Genomic DNA, 18253 nt, shown 5'->3' on the forward strand with positions numbered 1-18253 from the left:
AGAAATGTCTGGAGATTATCAAACGCACGTTTGCAAATCTACTGCCCTCCATTTCCAGTCCAAGGCTCTCCAGAATCAGTGTCTGCCGCCGCCGGTCACTGAGCGCCTGTCTTCTTCCCAAAGCCGAAGATCTCGGCTACTAACCAGTGACACAGAGGAACCTGCAGCCTCTGAAAAATAGAACTTATTTCTAGGTGAGCACTAAGAGCAGTGGCGCAAGGGAAGGGGGTGTAGCTCAGTGGTAGAGCGCATGCTTTGCATGTATGAGGCCCCGGGTTCGATCCCCGGCACCTCCACGTGCGTTTTTTGCTCTGACTCGGTTCTGTTCTAATTTATTCCTTAAGAGACACAGATTCAGCTCTCCTAATTTTTGTCTGTGTTATTCCCACATACATGTAGTAAAAACAACACAACACAACGGATTGCCTTGAACCTCTCCCGACTCGCCTCTGAGTCTCAACGTCTCCTAAAGAGTCGTCTACCCGCAGAGAGAAGACAATAGACGGCGAGCAGGACAGGAGCGGGTTTCTACTGGCGTCTCTTGAACTCGCATAAAAGCTTGCGTCTCGCAGGCAGTTCATGCCGGCTGCCGTTTTGCCCCATTATTAAAGACAAGGAGAAGAGAGGACGGGGGAATCCTTGGGGGGGAGAGGTATTGTGTCGCCCCACACCCTCTCTCCTGCAAAAGACACATAAAAGAGAGGGAAGGATGGGGGAGAGAGGAGGAGGAGGAAGAGAAGGAGGAGGAGGGAGACAAAGAGGGGGAGGGGGAGGAGGAAGGGAAGGAGGAGGTGGGAGTCAAAGAGGGGGAGGGGGAGGAGGAAGAGAAGGAGGAGGAGGGAGACAAAGAGGGGGAGGGGGAGGAGGAGAGAGAAGAGAATGAGAGAGAGAACATGCTACTGATTTCCATACCAGTCTCAATCGACCTGTGCAGAGAACACAGTGAGAAGTTTGATCCAACAACGAGTCTTGGATTGCCGTGAGCCTGGTTTACGTCTGTTAAGTCCAGCACTATGCGAGCTTGAGCAGGGGGTGGAGAGTTTGAGGCCAGTTGGGGTTACCAACTGAGATCATGTCTCAAAAATCTTTAACGAACAAACAAAACAAAACCACTCTGGGCTGCTGTGGATCGGATGTCCTTTCAGATAAGTGGGTGGCAGGGCGCTGACAAGGGAATTAGAGGCCTTGGAACACCAAAGTAGAAGCAGTGGTGAATATAAGCAACATATTCTCAATGGGTGTCCCATGATTCATTTTCCGACATTTCCTCAGTTACTCCATTTTTTGCTTTTAATCTTTTTTTTTTTTTTTTTTTGTCGGTCGTGGGGCTTGAACTCTGGGCTTGGGCGCTGTCCCTCAGCTCTTCAGCTCAAGGCCAGCGCTCTACCACTTGAGCTACAGCGCCACTTCCGGTTTTCTGGTGGTTTATTGGAGATAGGAGTCTCACGGTCTCTCCTGCCCGGGCTGGCTTTGAACCGCGATCCTCAGATCTCAGCCTCCTGAGTAGCTAGGATTACAGGCGTGAGCCACCAGCGCCCGGCTTTGCTTCTAATCTTAAAGCGTTGTCTGGAAACGTCTATATCTCTATATGAGGAAGCTTGTTTACTTCAATGGGGTGATGCTCTATCCTCACTGGATTTCTGTCATTGCTCTTAGGTCTCCTACAGTATTTAGAACCTTCCCACTTTTTGACTTAGTGGAGAAATAGGGTCATTCCTAAAACACACATAAATTGTCTTTTCTAGATGCTTAAAGGAGTCCAACAATGACTATGCAAATTGAGACGCTGCCAAGATCAAATTAGATATTCACATAAGTACATGTGGGACAACCCCAGAGCTTAACGGACAAGGTGATGACTGACAGAAGATCAAACTACGACCCAAACATACTGGTTCTGACAGTTCTTCTCTAATCAGTCAGATACCTTCTTTTTCAGATTTTAGAAAGTTACATGTTGAGCCGGGCGCTGGTGGCTCACGCCTGTAATCCTAGCTACTCAGGAGGCTGAGATCTGAGGATCGCGGTTCAAAGCCAGCCCGGGCAGGAGAGACCGTGAGACTCCTATCTCCAATAAACCACCAGAAAACCGGAAGTGGCGCTGTAGCTCAAGTGGTAGAGTGCTCGCCTTGAGCTGAAGAGCTGAGGGACAGCGCCCACGCCCAGAGTTCAAGCCCCGCGACGGACCAAAAAAAATGTTGAATTGGTACACTGCAGGTTGTTGGGTCTTAAGGTTAAATCTTTAATCATTTTAGATGATTTTTATGTCCTAATCTGTGTTCAGAATCATTCAAGACCGAGTCTTTGAATTTTCTGGCACTGTTTTTTGGTATCTTTCTGGAATCTTTGTCGGTGGAGAAAGATATTTTAGGAAAGGATAATGTGAAAACATGCCCCCTCAAAATCAATTTGGGGACATTTTCTTTTCTCTTGGGGTACTGGAAGTCCCAGTTAGTTGGAAATAGTCCTTATAGGAGACCACCACCAAGGGAAGATCCAAAAGGCTTTTGGTGCATGATGCATTTGTCCTCTTAATAGCGCTTCAAGACAAGGTTTGGTTCATAAGACTTCAGACACAGAAAGAAAGCTTAGTAAACATTTTCTACCTTGTCATGACAGATCATCAGTCAAACTATAAAGGAAACCAGTAATGTGAAAAAGTGTAGCACCTCTTCTGTTTCTAGGGCTATTACTCAGTGGTGGATCATGTGTTTAGCATGCACTAGTACCTGGGTTCCATCTCCAGTCCTCTACCACACTTGTACAAAGCTTTCAGAAAGGAAAAAAATGATCAAAGTTATAACAACTTCAAAATTCTTTAAGTTTTAATTTCTTTTCCCAATGCAATCTCACATTTGCTGAGCAAGCAACCCACCATGAAGTAAGATGAAGTCTCTCTATTAACTCAAAACAATTGACATTCTGCCTAATTAAGGAAATGAATAATACATCAGCAAGCAGCTCTCAAGCAAGGTTCACTGACCTAGCAAAACTTTTACAATGGGAAGTCTTGCTGGAGGTACAGTGGACACTTGAAAGAACAAAGTGGAAGATCTATGGAACTATTCAAACAGTGCCACCAATTAATTTAAAAATGCACAAGAAAATCCTGCTGAGTCTATGCCAACACTTATCCACAATAGGCTGACAACAGACAAGTTAAAAGATGTTCTGTCTCCAGTTGTTTTGCTTTCAACTGCCATCACCTCTGCTTACAAGTGTCATTAAAGTACAAAATAATGTGCAGAAATTTTCATCTGAGTGACTGAGAATGAGGAATGGACTTGGGACTGAGATTCTGATATTCCTGAGCCAGAAACTAAATTCAGTAAGGAAGCAGTGTGGCCAAATGAGAATAGAAAATGCTGGGGGAAAATGAGGGGAGAGGGCAGCAGAGGAGAGGTGAGTATTGTGAATAAATCTGGCCAAGCAGGGAGAAGAATTTATTATTTTTTTTAAAAGGAAGTTTCATTTTTGACTACAAGCTTGACTTGTTTCCTAAAAATTCTTTTGTTGCAATGACATTATACTATGTGTCTTAATGCTTCCTTCTTCAATGAGTAAAAGGAATCATCTGGTACATGTCACAGTGGGGGCATTGTAATGACAGATCCCACTGACTGGCACATAGTGTATGTACTTCCTTTCCAGTCTGAAGTCAAACTTGAATGCTCCTTGCACTGAAATACCTCCTGTAGTGTTTGTTTTAGACATGTCACCAAGACCACTGTACCTTTTAGAATCATTGAGATGCTATCTACAGAGCAACGAATTTGACCCTAATTGTACAGAGCCCTCAATTTTATCCCAAATATTGTTAACTTTGAACTCCTTAAAGCAAAGCAATGACACTGATATTGCTGATTTCTCCAGTGATTGACTGATTTATTGACAATGTCTCCTGCCTATAGGAGCTTGTGTTGAACATCTGGCATTAAGCATCTGTATTCCAAGATTTTTAGATACAATGGAAAGGAAGGGAAAAGATAAGCAGATGGTTGGTATCATAGATGCCAAGACTTCTCTATTACTTGAGTTGGTCAAAAGCCAAATGTCCATATCACAGAGAATATGCAACCCTTTGTTTGCAAAGTTAATTCAGGTGGGTGTTTTCTCATTTTCAAATTCCCACTTGAGAAACCAGGACCTCTCTTCACAGTTTGTGTTCTATTTCAGGTATGAGACATAGCTTTATGAACAGCTTCATGTTCAAGGCATTTGACTTCCTATCTAATTTTTTTCCCCAGAGATAGTGGGATCTGGAAAATTCTAGTTACAGCACCCTAACTTTTCACACTGCTGTGTCATGTCTATAGGATTAGCTCTTGTGGCTAAAAAAAAATGCATATCTATCTATCTATCATCTATCTATCTATCTATCTATCTATCTATCTATCTATCTATCTATCTATCTATCTGTCTATCTATTTTTCCTTTTTGTTGTCTTCAGTACTGTCCTTGAGGTATTTTGCTTGAGGTTAGTGTTCTACCACCTGAGTCACAGCTCCACTTCTGGCTTTTTAGTGGTTTATTGGAGGTTAAGAGTCTCACCGACTTTCCTGCCCAGGATGGCTTCAAATTGTGATCCTTACATCTCCGCCTCCTGAGTAGTTAAGATTACAGGCATGATCCATGGCACTCAGTTCCTATTTCTTTTTTTGCTTTTTGTTTTTTCTCTTTAGTTTGGTCTCATAAATAGAATGATAGCAGAAGTGAAAAAACTGGCTAATCCGATAGCCTTCACAGTGTTTGTAAGATTTTTTCTTTAATTATTGGGTTACTGCATTATTTATATTTCCTTTCCATCTGAGCAGAAAGAATGAAGCAATTAAAAGCAGAAAAGCACAACAGTGATTTCTACATTACTAAATGTATGGTATACAATCTATTAGAAATCAGGCGAAATATGACATTTGTGGAGGTGTTGGGTATCAAACCCAAGACTTCATGCATGCAAAGAATGCGCTATACCACTGAGCTACACCCCCATATAGCAAGCACCCTTTCTTTCTTTATTATGCTATGTCAGAAATAATGATGCTCATACTCTGTATTCTTTACAAAGTTCCTCCCCCCTCTCTTTTTCCCCCCTTTTTTGTGAGGCTAACTGAAGTCTGACTAACTTATCTTTCTATCTACAAATAAAGACCAGAGTATCTTTACCTTAAATCCAGGAAGCACCTTGGTATCCTATATGCAAAATGAAAATAAAATTTTCTTATTTCTAGTTATTTCCCTCAATCTCATATCTTGAGAATTGTTTTCATGTTGGCAAGTCCAGAAAAAAGCAGGCAAGGAAGCAAGAGTCAGAGGGGGAAATGTGGTTGTTGGATTCAACTCCTGTCTCTTCTTTCCCAAGCAACCAGTGATCTATTTCCTGTCATGACACACTGCTTTGCATTTTTTAGGGGTTATTAAGGTTTGGCATTTGGGTCCATAACTTTTCAGCCTGGAATGGAGATATTCTAGGAGTAGATGAATTGTCACTTGGTCTGTAATTCAATCATCTCTTTCTTGGTGTAGTAATTATGCAAGGTCCAGTTCAGTGATTTTAATTTATTTCAGTGGATTTCCTCCTGCCAACAATTAGGTTTTCTAATCTGATACTAACACTAACATTTCAAGATGTATCTCCAAGAGAAACTATCATGATGTTGCTCAGAGGTAGAAGGTGGTATATATGACGTTTTGAATTTGGTATGTATGACGTTTTGAATTTGATTCCCACTAGCCAGAGGAATAAAAAGTGCATAGTTTTAATTTCATTTCTTCAATCACAGTTTTCAGATAGCTACTCACTAACACCCATTGTTTTTCTAACATTTTATCTACTCTTCTAAATGTGATCTGGTGAAGTGCCTTCAGTACCACCCTGATTGTAGTCCCCAGTCTTCTACAGCACTCAGGAAGAAGAGGAGAGAACAGAAGAGAAAAAATAGCCCACTAGATTTGTCATCAGGAGATGGAATTGAACCCACATGAAGGGCAATTAGCTTTGGTGCCATTTTTAGTATCTTGAAAAATTATAAAAGGCTAAAGAACTAAGATGGGGGGAAAAACCCAAGAAAATTTTCTTTAGTTTTCTTAATTTTCTGAACTTGCCTGGGTCCATCACCAGATGTGAAACATGGAATGTGTTCTTTGGAATACCTATCCCCTTTTCCCTCTCCACTCCACCCTGCCAGGAATTAGATCCAACAGTATGAGTAGAAAACAATAGGTTTTAACTTTTTCTAGCAGGCAAGCTCATCCAACAGTAACACTTAAAAATGTGCAACATTCTTAAAAAAAAAAAAGTTGAAAACAATTGAAGTAAGAAAAAGAAAAAACACACACACAAAAAAACTTACCCACAAGTAGCCGAGATAGCTCAGTTGGGAGAGCGTTAGACTGAAGATCTAAAGGTCCCTGGTTCGATCCCGGGTCTCGGCAGATTATTGTTTACTTTGATCCCTGTCAACCTTACAAACTTTCTATATTTTACAAGTTGTGTTTTATAATTGATATGTGGTAGAACAACAGAGCATGGGACTTTAGCAATGGGAACCTGTGTAATGTGTGTGTCTTGTTTTCCCCCCGCATCTCCATCCACACAGCGATTGCGGTTGAATTTTTAATTTTAATGTTGTGCAAATTAAAAATGAACTCTATAAACTTTGTGCTGAGAATTTATAATTTAAAAATGTCTTTATTAAAATGATATTAAAGAGTAAATTCTAAAAATGCCATCATGTGTGCAGGGAGGGAGGGGAGGAGGAAGAGAGGGAGAGAGAGAGAGATTTGTATTTTAGTATCTTTTATGGCGACTGTCGTACGTTTTTTGAGTAAGGGACTCGACTTGGTACCTTGAGTTGCATTGGGCCTCTGTGCATTATGTAGCTGGCGCTGAACAGTATTAAATGAGAATCCTAGTATAGTGTCACAAGTTTCTTGAAGGCAGCTCACCCCTCTTCTCCTTTGACAACCCCACCCCCAGTTGAATTATAGTCCTCAACCCTGGCGACCATTGTATTGAAATCCTCGCCCACATCCACACACTAAACATCAATTTATCTTTCTCGGGTCTTCACACGATATAAAGATTGGACTATGAACTAATACCACACAAGAAAATCCCAGTGGAAAGTGAGTTTTGGAAAATTTAACAACCCCCCAAAACAAGGCAAGACACTGTCTTCAAAGCACTACTACTTTGCTTCTTTCATAAAGTTGAGTGGGTGTAAGAAAACCTGGTTGCTTTGGAGGTTTCTTGTGATGCACAAATTCGGGATTGGAGAGGAGTTTGAGAGTAAAGAAACCAGAAAAGGAGGTTTTAGAAAGAAGAATCCTTCCAAGGTCACCTGCAAGGCCCCGCTGGGATTTGAACCCAGGATCTCCTGTTTACTAGACAGGCGCTTTAACCAACTAAGCCACGGAGCCCACATCATGTGCTTTTTGATTTCCTTTTATCAGAGAGTACAGGTACATAATACTGTAGAAAAATGTTATTAGAACGCCCACATAAATGATGAACATTTCTCGATGCGAGAAAGTTATAAGAAACTCAGCTTTACATATATACATATATTATGTGTAATATTATATTCCATATTTCACGGCCTTATTTCAGCACAGCTCCTTCCTTCATGTATGGATTTTCAGTAACTCCTGATGGTCTGTACGGACTGGGGTATTGCTGCAGAGACGTCGAGCGACGCCCTTTCCTTTAGGCTTTGCTATAGTGTGGATGGAAATTCCTCAATCTGCAGTGACAGTGACTAGGTAACTCCCATCTCCCTGCTGTACCAGCACACCTCAGTATCATATTATGACATTCTATCAGCTATATACAATATGACAAAACAATAAAAGAGGACTTCGACTATAGATTTCATTACTGAATTTCAACCGTATTAACGATTATAGAGCTCTGGGTTCACTGTTCAGTATTGGTTAAAAAGTAAAAACAAACAAAGACAAAAAGGAAGCAGTGATTTTTCCAAGTTGAATAGGAAATATAGTTAGAAAGTTTATTTAGCTAATAATACTTGATTTAAGGAGGTCACAACTACTCTCAGAACAGAGGCTTATGAAAAGAGTACACCTTGCCGAGACCCGGGATCGAACCAGGGACCTTTAGATCTTCAGTCTAACGCTCTCCCAACTGAGCTATCTCGGCAAGTTCAAAAGCACTCTTTTGTCTATTTCTTTTACAATACTTAGTTTCAGTTTCCTCCTGCCTTTTTATGAATGCTTCAGAAATTGCTCGATTTTAATTGCTCACCCAGAAAGATTTGCAATTCGTTGTTTTCTGTGTATGTCGATTGGATCTGATTCCTGGCAGTATGAATGGATAGATGGAAGAGGCCGACATGTCTTCAAAGAAGGCATTTCTGCTCCCTGCAGTCCTGGCAGTTGACCTACACACAGCCCAAAAATGTAAAAAGCTAAAGAAAAAAGAAGATTCTTGGGGTTCCTTCTTTCTCCCTTATCTTTGTACTTTGGTCTTACCTAATGTTCAAAGATGATGAAAAAATGGAACTAAACAATGACAACTTTGCTAAAAGAATACAGAATATGTGGATACTGACAGACAAACACACTTACATAAAAGCAACTGTCAGGAAGTTAGAAAATTAAAGATGGCATTTCCCATAACAAGTTTTTCTTCATTTAAAAAGAAAAACTCTGGGAAGGGTGGGGGGGAGGGAAAGTAGGATAAAAATGAGGGAAGGGGTAACAAGTTTGATAAGAAATGTACTTTTTTACTTACTTATGTAACTGTAACCCCTTTATACATCACCTTGACACAACAAAACAACACAAAACTCTTCTAAGTTTTTCAAAGAATGTCAGTAAATCATCTTAAGATTCGTATTTGTTTTCTGTCACTGAAAGAACAATTTAAAAGGAGGGAAGATTGATCTTGCCTCATAGTTTCAGAGATTTCCAGGCACCATTGTTTCTGGTCTGTGGTGAGACAAAACATCATGACAGAAAGGCTTCAATAGGTAAGTTTCTGATTGGTTCATGGTTAGTCAAGCAAGGGAAATGTTTACCATAATGAGGTAATAAAATTGTTTAATTGTAATATCCAAAGAAATGTATACTTAAGAAAATAAACCTGTTTAAGACTATTAAATTTAATAACTGGGTGAGAATAGTTAATAGATGATGAGAGGATAATAGGAGTGACATTGATATTTAATTTAAATATATGGCAAGTGATTGTGTATAATGTTTAATAATTAAAAAATGTTAATAATGTTTATCCTTTGTTTATTCAAACAGTAAGAATTTAAAATGACTGAAGAAATAAACAGCACAAATCATCTGCATGGAACAACTATAGATGAAAAATAACTTCCCTAAGAAGTTAAAAAAATACTAATTCATTCTAACCAGAAGTGAAATCTGAGAAGATACATTATAACCAATGTTGGTAAACTTATAAGAGGAACAGAAAAAGGTTTATTTGAATAAGTTTAAATTTTATGAGAAATTTAAGCCTATGGTTATTTATTATGTTATTCACATTTGCCTCAACAATTAGTCCATGAGAAATACTTGAATGCATCCTTTATTTTTTTGTTCTCAGGGTCAAACCCATGACCTCTTATATGCTAAGCAAGTACTTTACTTTTTCAAGCACATAATATATATTATTGAACAAATTATATCAATAGCGAATTTAATCTGCTCTAGTAGATCCAGCCATTATTACTTTCATACATTTGTGTCAGAAATTGGAAGCTAAGGCCAGGAGGGGTAGAAGAAAGGGGGGTGGTGCAAGTCTGAGACAATGATATGTTTGGTGATTTGTATGTAGCCATATATATTTTGGGGGTTGTTACAGTTCAAGCACAGGGCATCATCCACACCTTCAGCCCTACATTTATTAATTTAAATAAAATGCTAAAGAAATAAGATTTTATGGCATATAAAAAACAGTCTATAAAAAGCAAAAAAAAAATTCTTATCAGCTAAAAGGGTTAATTGGCAGAGAAAGTACTGTTGGACTTTTATTCATATTAAACATAAATGTATTCTGATCTAAATAATAAACTTTAGCATGTACTAAAATGAATAAGTTTGTGTGATCATAATTTTTTTAAGCCTACTGGTGATAGAAAGTAAAAATTGAAGGTAGGGAACAAGTCAACCAACATGACTTTCCTAGTATGGCAGTGTTGGGATTGAATCTGTCTTTTTTTGTTTTTTTTTTTTAAATTTAATTTTATTTTATTTGAGAACATACTGTACAGAGGGGTTACAATTACATGGGCAGGATAATGCATACATTTCTTACCAAGCATTACAGCCTCCTCCTTTGTTTATCCTTCACCTCCCTTCCCAGCCTCCCCCCTCCCCCCCACCCAATCCTTCCCCCACACACACACCGACATTGTAAAGCTCGTTTTTGACATGACATTTTGTACTTCTCATAGTTGCAACAGATCCACCTGAATCCTTAAACGACTTGTTTGTCCCCATCTCCTCCACAAGTTATACTGACATCAAATATAGTGAAAGGGGGGGGGGGGTTTACACTGTGGGGGAGGGTTGAATCTGTCTTGATGGAATAAAGATGGATAAGATAGAATAGAAAGCTCAGAAATAAGCTTTCAGATATGCCATCAAATCATTTTCATCTAGAGGTCCAAGACCATTAAATGCACAATGAAGTTGGATCCTTACTTAAGATCATGCAAAAAGAAAAAGGGAAAGGAATGTGGCTTAGTGGTAGAATGCTTGCCAGGCATGCATGAGGTCCTAGGTTCCATTCCTTAGTACCACATAAGCACAAGAAATAAAATTGTAAAAAGAAAAAAAGTGAACAGATAGTAATACATTACTTATAAGTATGAAACTCTTTTATGAAGTGCTTCCTTTTTTTTTTTTTTGGTGCAGTACAATCGGTTTTTGATATTTCCTCCCTCCCCATCATCTTTTTTCCTCATGGTCATATATGGCAGCAAAGAAACAAAAAGCTCCGAGCAATATAACATATGGAGGTGCTGGGGATCGAACCCAGGGCCTCGTGCATGCTAAGCACGCGCTCTACCACTGAGCTACACCCCCCCATGAGCTCTAAGATACTTTACAGAAAACCAGGAACCATTTGCCCATATTCCAATACTTAGCTGAAGTAACATCATCTGCTCTTCAGTTGAGCTGTTTTTGAAACCCTCAAGTTTTCATTCCGGACTAGAAGCTCCCATTAGCTCTGTGAGTGTTTTTCATAATTGCTGAACCCCCAACGACCGCTTCCAGCAAACTTCCCAGGCGGGCGAGTCCCAGGAATATAATCGGATTCACCCACTTCCCTCTTAATATCTTTATGTCCCCAGAGAAACATAAACAACAGAGTCAAGGAATACTAAGATCGATACCACGAAAGCTGTTTAGGACACAAGTCCAGGTAGGGAGATAAGAGGGAGATAGAATCGTCCACAGTAATAGCATCAAATGAGTGGTTCCGTAGAACCACCGTGCCCAGCATCCTGCAAACGCGGAGCCCCGTTCTGACCAAGGCATGGCACCCCAAGTTGTTTGAAGCCCCAAGAATCAGAGCGAAAAGATTACAAAAGTCTTTTCTGTAGTTTGAGCGCCCGTAACAACAACAACAATTGTTTCAACCACGAGACGTATAAAAAGGAAACAAAGAAAACCAATTAGCTTTTGGTAAGACTTCCCGACTCCCAAAGCCTCTGTTCTTGGGGCGCAAAAAGTGGATGTTTGGCCATTATTCAAAATGTGCGAAGTTTGGACTCAGTGAGGTGGGAGAGGAATATACTGTAATTCTGAAACTTCCCAGATGATTCTGCAGATCGACAAGGTTGGAGGGGTATCATCAACCTACCCTCTGAGAACTAAAGGCACCCAGAGACCATTGTAGAGGAGGAAGGGGTTCCGGGCGCCGAACGCGTTGGCTCTGAGCAGCAGTTTATGCAGCAAAGAACGCACAGTTCTCCAAACCTCAGAAATTGGGACAAAATAGAATCTTCCTGTGGAATTTATATTTTCAGTCTACTTAACTTAGAAGAATAGAGTCTTCTCTCTTACGTGGTAGAAAACGCAGGACAGACAATGAGAGTTCCTATCCAAACGTTATCTAAAATACTTCCCTAGGAAGACCTTACAGGTGTTTTGATTCCCTTGTCAAGCCTCTTCTGGTCTCCTGATTCTCTTGCTCTTCCGCATATGCTGCCTTTTCTATTATTCTAACGGGTTTCCCCCTCTACTGTTGCCTTAACTATGTGTGCAGCTGCGAGTTAGAACACAATTTCGGGACTTAAGAATGAGTCATATACAGAGTTTCTATGATGGATCTTTGTGTATAAACTTCAGATATAAAAGTCTCACAGGCAGAGCAAAAGACACCAGTACAATATTTGCAGAAGAAGGGTGTTGAGCAGTGGGGGTGTAGCTCAGTGGTAGAGCGCATGCTTAGCATGCATGAGGCCCTGGGTTCAATCCCCAGCACCTCCAGGCATTTCTTTGGCTGTAGGTAACTTTTCGCTCTGCAGTACTGTTCAGTTTTTATAGCTATAGGAAAGAGGATGATGGAGAAAGAGGTGAATAATATCAAAATACATTGTACCTACATTTAAATGCATTGTACCCACATTAAAAAAAAAGTGAGTTGCATAAAAAGAACTCTATACTTGTGGGCAGTGGTCTACTTTCTATTATTATTATTATATGGTCTTGTGTAAGGATCCAAGATCACTCTGCATGTGGATATCCAATATTTCTGGGACCATTTCTTGAAATGATTGTCTTTTTCTTCATTTAATGGTGTTGGCCCCTCATTAAATGGTATATCTGAAGGTTTATTTCTGAGCTTTCCATTCTATTTTATCCATCATTGATTACATCAAAGAGTTTCATGAGTAATCTCACATTCCTTTGATTTACTTCACAGTATACTGGGGGGAGGGGAGAAAAGAAGTATCAGAGGAGGAAAACTTTTTTTTCTTTCACTTTCTCCTCCTTGGCACTATTGGTGCTTGAACTCAGGGCCTGGAGTAACTCGGACTACTGAAGTTATTCCATTGCTTGGGCAACCTCTCCTGCCCTGACAGTCTGTGTTTACAACACCTTTTGTCTTCATAATTGTGTCTAAGAGGAGGGATAGAAAACCTATCTTGATTTTCCCTGCCCCCCACTTCCCTTCCACATATACAGAAGGCAGTGGTTAGGATCAATCACTCAATGTGGCAGGATCTGGGTTCCAATTTCTGAGTGAGGCAAAAAGGAAAAGCCATGTCTCAAAGATTAGAGTGCTTTGCAAACCGGGCAGTGAACATGGAGGTGTGGCCCATATCACTCAGTTGGGAGAGTTGGAAAGGAAGGTCCAAAACACTCTAGAGTCTGAAAGGCCCAAGATTTACAAAGTAAACTCTTCCTGAAGCTTGTAACTTATTCACAAACATCCTCCCACATCCAGTTTTCTCAAGAAAATCTTAAGGCTAAGGAGAGAAAAATACAAATTGCATAGCTTCAAGATTCTTTGACTTAAAAGACAGATTGACTTTAGATGTTAACACTTTTGTTCAGTATTTTAAATCTTTAAATGAAAACATGCTTTAAATACTGTATCAGTGTGTTATTGGAGGACCTTGGAGGGCTCAGTAAAAAGAACTGAAGGCTTTGATATCAATATATAGATCCTATCAATATATTGATCCTATACACTAGTCTGAAACTATCTAGGGCCATTACCTGTGCTTTTGCCTAACCCCCCTGTCTTACTTTAGAGTATTTAGGAATTCTTCTATTTTCCAGTTCAGCACCATTTGATGCTTTCAGGACTTTGACTTTGCTTCTTTCTTTCCTTCCTTCTTTCTTTCTTTTCTTCCTTTCTTTCTTCCTCCTTCCTTCCTGCCTCCTCCTCTTCCTCCTCTTCTTCTTCTTCTTCTCCTCTCCCCCCCCAACCTCCTCCTTCTTCAAATATCTACATCTATATCAGCTTTTTGCTTATGTAAATTTTCCAAACCAACCTGTGTCTACCTACCCTATTAATTCCCCCCTACCCCTCCACCCCCCCCCTCCTGGGGATGAGGGTGGGAGTCATTTCATTTAAAGGGGATGGAGTGTTGACCCTGTTCTTTAAACAAGGCTGTCAGTATTCCTGCAAGGGATAAAGATGAAGGGGGGCATGGGAACTCAGGGCGTCTCAGCATGTGGGATATTTGAACCAGCTTGAGTCAGATGAAAATGAATGTTGACTCAGCATCCCAGGCAACACTGTACCAGTTCAAGGAAAGCTATCACTGCCCCTGGACAAGGAGCACTTTTCTCTGGGTTAGTATTGTTTTGACATAGGTTGGAGATTTTCTTGGGGCTTGCCTGGAAGATGTAAGTCACTTTCACAGAGTGAGTGGATGAAGAGCAGGCTAACAGGAATGGGAAGGTTCTGGGCTAAGAAATGGTGCTATCTAGCTAGAATCCAATTGTTCCTCTAATGACATCACTAGATAGTATATCATTCCTTAATCTCAGAAATAATGAGATTTAACACAGTGGGCTGTATTCAGCCAACACAAAATTAAAAAACAAACCCCATAGGAAAAATACTAGGCATGGCTCAGGGGAGCAGCTGGGGGTGTAGCTCAGTGGTAGAGCGTGTGCTTCGCATGTACAAGGTCCCTGGTTCAATCCCTGGCACCTCCACTCTTTATTTTCTTCATAATTTCCTTCCTTGCGAGAAAGGGTAGTCCAGTGGATTTCCTTTCGCATTGTGATCTCTCATGTCTGCTTGAGATTTAGTATGTGTTCCAGCCTCTGGCAACTGTGGCTAAGAGAACACAAGAATGAGGCTAAAAAGGAACCGTCTCCACTGAGGGTCCTCTACTTCCTAAACAAGATGACCGCGCATTCCCACTGAGTTTATCATGGAACACGGTACAGCATGGCTGGGACAAAGAGGAAAAGACAAAAAGTGGTTCATACTAACTTCCAAGTGATCTGCCTGGATTTCCCTGTGGCGATAAAGGCCCTTGAAATGAGGGGAACAGGAAAGAGCTTGCTTTTACACTGATCTTGGAGGTTGGGATTCCATTGTTTCGCTTCCGCCGTCTTCCCGCCCAGCCTCTCTAAGGTATACGCCGCAGCGGATCTCCGGTGCGCACGGCGTTCCATCCCTAGGAAGTCGCGGGACCCCCCAGAGTTTTCCTGGTCCTCAGAGTTCCCGCTCCCCCAGCTTGCTCCTCTGTTTATAAAGCTGCTCAAACAGGAAAGCAGAAAGATTCAAAGAAGACGAGTTACATGCTGCCTGGGAAGATTTATTTCTTTGCAGATGAGATAAGACAAAAGTGAGAAGAATTTTGCCCAGGACCTGGACAGTGAGTGAGGGTCTAGCAAACCTAGGGGACCCGGCCGCTGCTTCCTCCTCTTCCTCCTCCTCTCCTTCCTCCCGATCACCCGCCCCTCCCACCCCCATCCCCGTCTTTTTCTGTTGCTAAAAGTTTGAAAGATCCAAAGCGAGTAAAGAGCTAGAAGAACGGTAACCGTAAGATACCTCCATATCTGCTATCAAAGGAACTCTCCACCGAACGAACGTATGGAAGGCCGCGAAGGTGTGTGAGCTGGGGCGCCAGGTATGGAATGAACGGACACTTTTTAATACCTGGACAGCGTCTCAAACCTTATCCGATGATGAACGCACAGAGTGCGCGTTTTCTCCTTTGCCACTACTGTTTTGCATGAAAGTCAAGCCCGAGACGAGTTTTGGATGAAGCCTAAGTAGGGCTGGGGGGTGATTTGTATCGTGCATGAAGGTTTCCTGATTCAAAACCAAGCTTGTGTGGGGACTGGGAGGAGGCGAGATTGGAGTTAATAGAAGTGGAGAATGGCAGGCTTGCATGTGGATCGTTCACGTAGACTATCAGAATGTGATGGGTGGATAGGTCATGCTTCCAGGCTTTGCACCTTTTCTCTTCGTTCTCTAGGAATGAGATTCTATTGGAGTCCTGAGGGACTTAAAGGCGGGGGGGGGGGGGGGGGGGGGAGTGTAGAACATTTTGTCCCATGGAAAAACCCCACACTTATTTATACCCACTCGGTTGGCTTTTTTAAAAAAGTTTTAAAATTTATTATTATTATTATAAAAATGATACACAAGAGAGATTGCAGTTACATAAGTCATGTTCTGACTGCTTTTGAGATCTCTTGGAGCCGTTTCCAAATCTAAAGCTCTTTGGAACACACCAGTGTGGCCAAGTAACAGCTGTGGCTAGTGGCTTCCAGAAGACCAGGGGAAAGTCAAATGGGTGTGGTGAGCGCAGGTTGGTGAGTACAGAATTAGGATCCATTGGTTGCTTTTGGCTTGAAAGTAGGAGGTATGTACATAAAGAGTTGGGTTTCTTTGATAGTTTTCTCAGAATTGAAGAGAAATATTAAGTACCTGAATATATTTACCTTTTATAGACTATTAGAGGACACATTCTTTAGGACCCTGGGTAGCTTAGTTTGTAGGGCATTAGGCTTTTAATTGGAAGGTCCAGTGTTCAAGTCCCTGACTAAGAAAACCTTTTCCTCTCCCTATCCATCCAAAGCCCCCTAAACCCAACTTTCTCTTATTTGTGAGTCACTAAAAGCCTCATGCATCCAGTTTTCTATTTGTAAGTTTCCAGGTAGGAAAAGTAGTTAATGACTGAAGGGACAACTTGATATGACGGATTCTACATTTTGTTTGTAAAGACAACAGGGATGCATCCTCACAGCTTAAATCCAGTCTTCTTTCAGGTACTTTAGCAGTGGGAAAAATGCTCTTTTGCTTATTGATAGGCTCTTTTTGCATTATGGATGTTGAAGGGGCCAGAAAAGAGAAGATTGTGTATGAACATGATTTAATGAAGGTGCCTATGAATTTAAAATGCAGCCTTGTGAACGTATTTGGCAAACAGTCTCATAGTATGAAAATATAACTCTGCAGGAAATCTCTGATGAGGGTTCTGAAGCTACAGAAGAGAGGGAGGGTTCAGGATGACTTGAAGATTGGGAGATCCATTGAAAATATTCATGGAAAAACTTTACATTAAATTGGAGTGACACTGGCTTTAGATTAATTCTGGATAGCCTACTATTCCTGAAAATGCCTCAAAACCACCAGGAATTGTTTAGATGTCCAGTCAAGTTTATTGCTACTTTTCCTCCTCTGCCCATAGGAAACTTTTTGTTTGTTTGTTTTGTTTTGTTTTTAAGGTTCATCAAGTTCCTAAGAAACAGTTTTGGACTTGAGAGAACCCTGTTGATCTGGCAGAACTCTCAAAAGTCTCACCAGAATGCTGGAATATAAGAACAGGAAGCAGTAAAAGAGTAAGTCTCCTTGAGTGAGAGAATTAAGTTGGCATCACATTTAAATATGTATGCATTTATGTTTGAGGTGGAGAGACAAATCCACTTTGAACTTGGCTCTGGATCTTGATATAAAGAAAGCCCGATGTCCTGTGTCTGGAAAAAAAATCAGTGCTTTGCATTGTGCTTTGCATTTCCAAGTGGACTGTTGCATATTCATGATATTCATGACTCATGACTGTTTCCTTCTGCTTGCCTTCAGCTATACCTCAAAAATTATCTCATGAATTACTATGGAAGATCCCATCGTCACACACCATTTTGGAAACATTTATTTGAGGTTCACTTAAGTTACAGAATTTTCTGTGGAACCCCCTCTCATATTCAGAAGACAAAACATACTTGTGCCAAATACATAAAAGCTTAGAACACATGAAGCATACATTGAGTCCACATATGTTCTGAGGGGAAAGAGAACCTAGTTGAGTATTGTTTTGGAATTCCAGTGAAGATGTGTTTAGAATGTCATTTCACTTGAGCACATTAAGATATCATTACAGATACCATGTATGCTATACAAACCCTTTTATGTGGACCTGTTTTACAGATACAGAAAGAGTAATGAAGTATGTTCCAAAAGTTGTCCTACATTGCAAACTTTTCAATGGTCTTATAGTAAAGGCTCAGTTTATAGGACTGAATTATTGTTTCAGAGTGTAATACTATACTTACACAATATAAAAATACACAATTTCATAGAATATACTATTATATGCATTCCCCCCCACACACAAATTTTAAATGAGCTATTTATACCAGGCCTATTGGAGGCATGAAGAGGTTATTGCTTAGTGATGTCCAAGCTCCATTTAATATCTTTGACAAAGGGATTTCCATAATTATATCATTGATGAAGTTAAATCAAATAGCAAAATGCCCAAGTTAAATCGTCTTTGCAATTTTTTTTTTT

The 18253-nt window shown here is 40.5% G+C and overlaps 7 non-coding genes across 7 annotated transcripts; 4 read left to right on the plus strand and 3 right to left on the minus strand.

The window, feature by feature from the left end:
• The first annotated feature begins 224 nt into the window (after positions 1-224).
• On the plus strand, positions 225-296 carry Trnaa-ugc. The gene has a single exon. It is a non-coding gene; the product is annotated as a tRNA-Ala (tRNA).
• A 6063-nt stretch (positions 297-6359) lies between these two features.
• Trnaf-gaa lies at positions 6360-6432 on the plus strand. Its single transcript has one exon. It is a non-coding gene; the product is annotated as a tRNA-Phe (tRNA).
• Positions 6433-7345: 913 nt separating this feature from the next.
• Trnat-agu lies at positions 7346-7419 on the minus strand. Its single transcript has one exon. It is a non-coding gene; the product is annotated as a tRNA-Thr (tRNA).
• A 666-nt stretch (positions 7420-8085) lies between these two features.
• On the minus strand, positions 8086-8158 carry Trnaf-gaa. Its single transcript has one exon. It is a non-coding gene; the product is annotated as a tRNA-Phe (tRNA).
• Positions 8159-10989: 2831 nt separating this feature from the next.
• Trnaa-agc lies at positions 10990-11061 on the minus strand. Its single transcript has one exon. It is a non-coding gene; the product is annotated as a tRNA-Ala (tRNA).
• A 1338-nt stretch (positions 11062-12399) lies between these two features.
• On the plus strand, positions 12400-12471 carry Trnaa-agc. Its single transcript has one exon. It is a non-coding gene; the product is annotated as a tRNA-Ala (tRNA).
• A 2115-nt stretch (positions 12472-14586) lies between these two features.
• Positions 14587-14658, plus strand: Trnaa-cgc. The gene has a single exon. It is a non-coding gene; the product is annotated as a tRNA-Ala (tRNA).
• Positions 14659-18253: the final 3595 nt, after the last annotated feature.

This window comes from Dipodomys spectabilis, unplaced genomic scaffold, assembly GCF_019054845.1.
Source record: "Dipodomys spectabilis isolate Male_0828 unplaced genomic scaffold, ASM1905484v1 ptg000085l, whole genome shotgun sequence".
Classification (NCBI taxonomy): Eukaryota; Metazoa; Chordata; class Mammalia; order Rodentia; family Heteromyidae; genus Dipodomys; species Dipodomys spectabilis.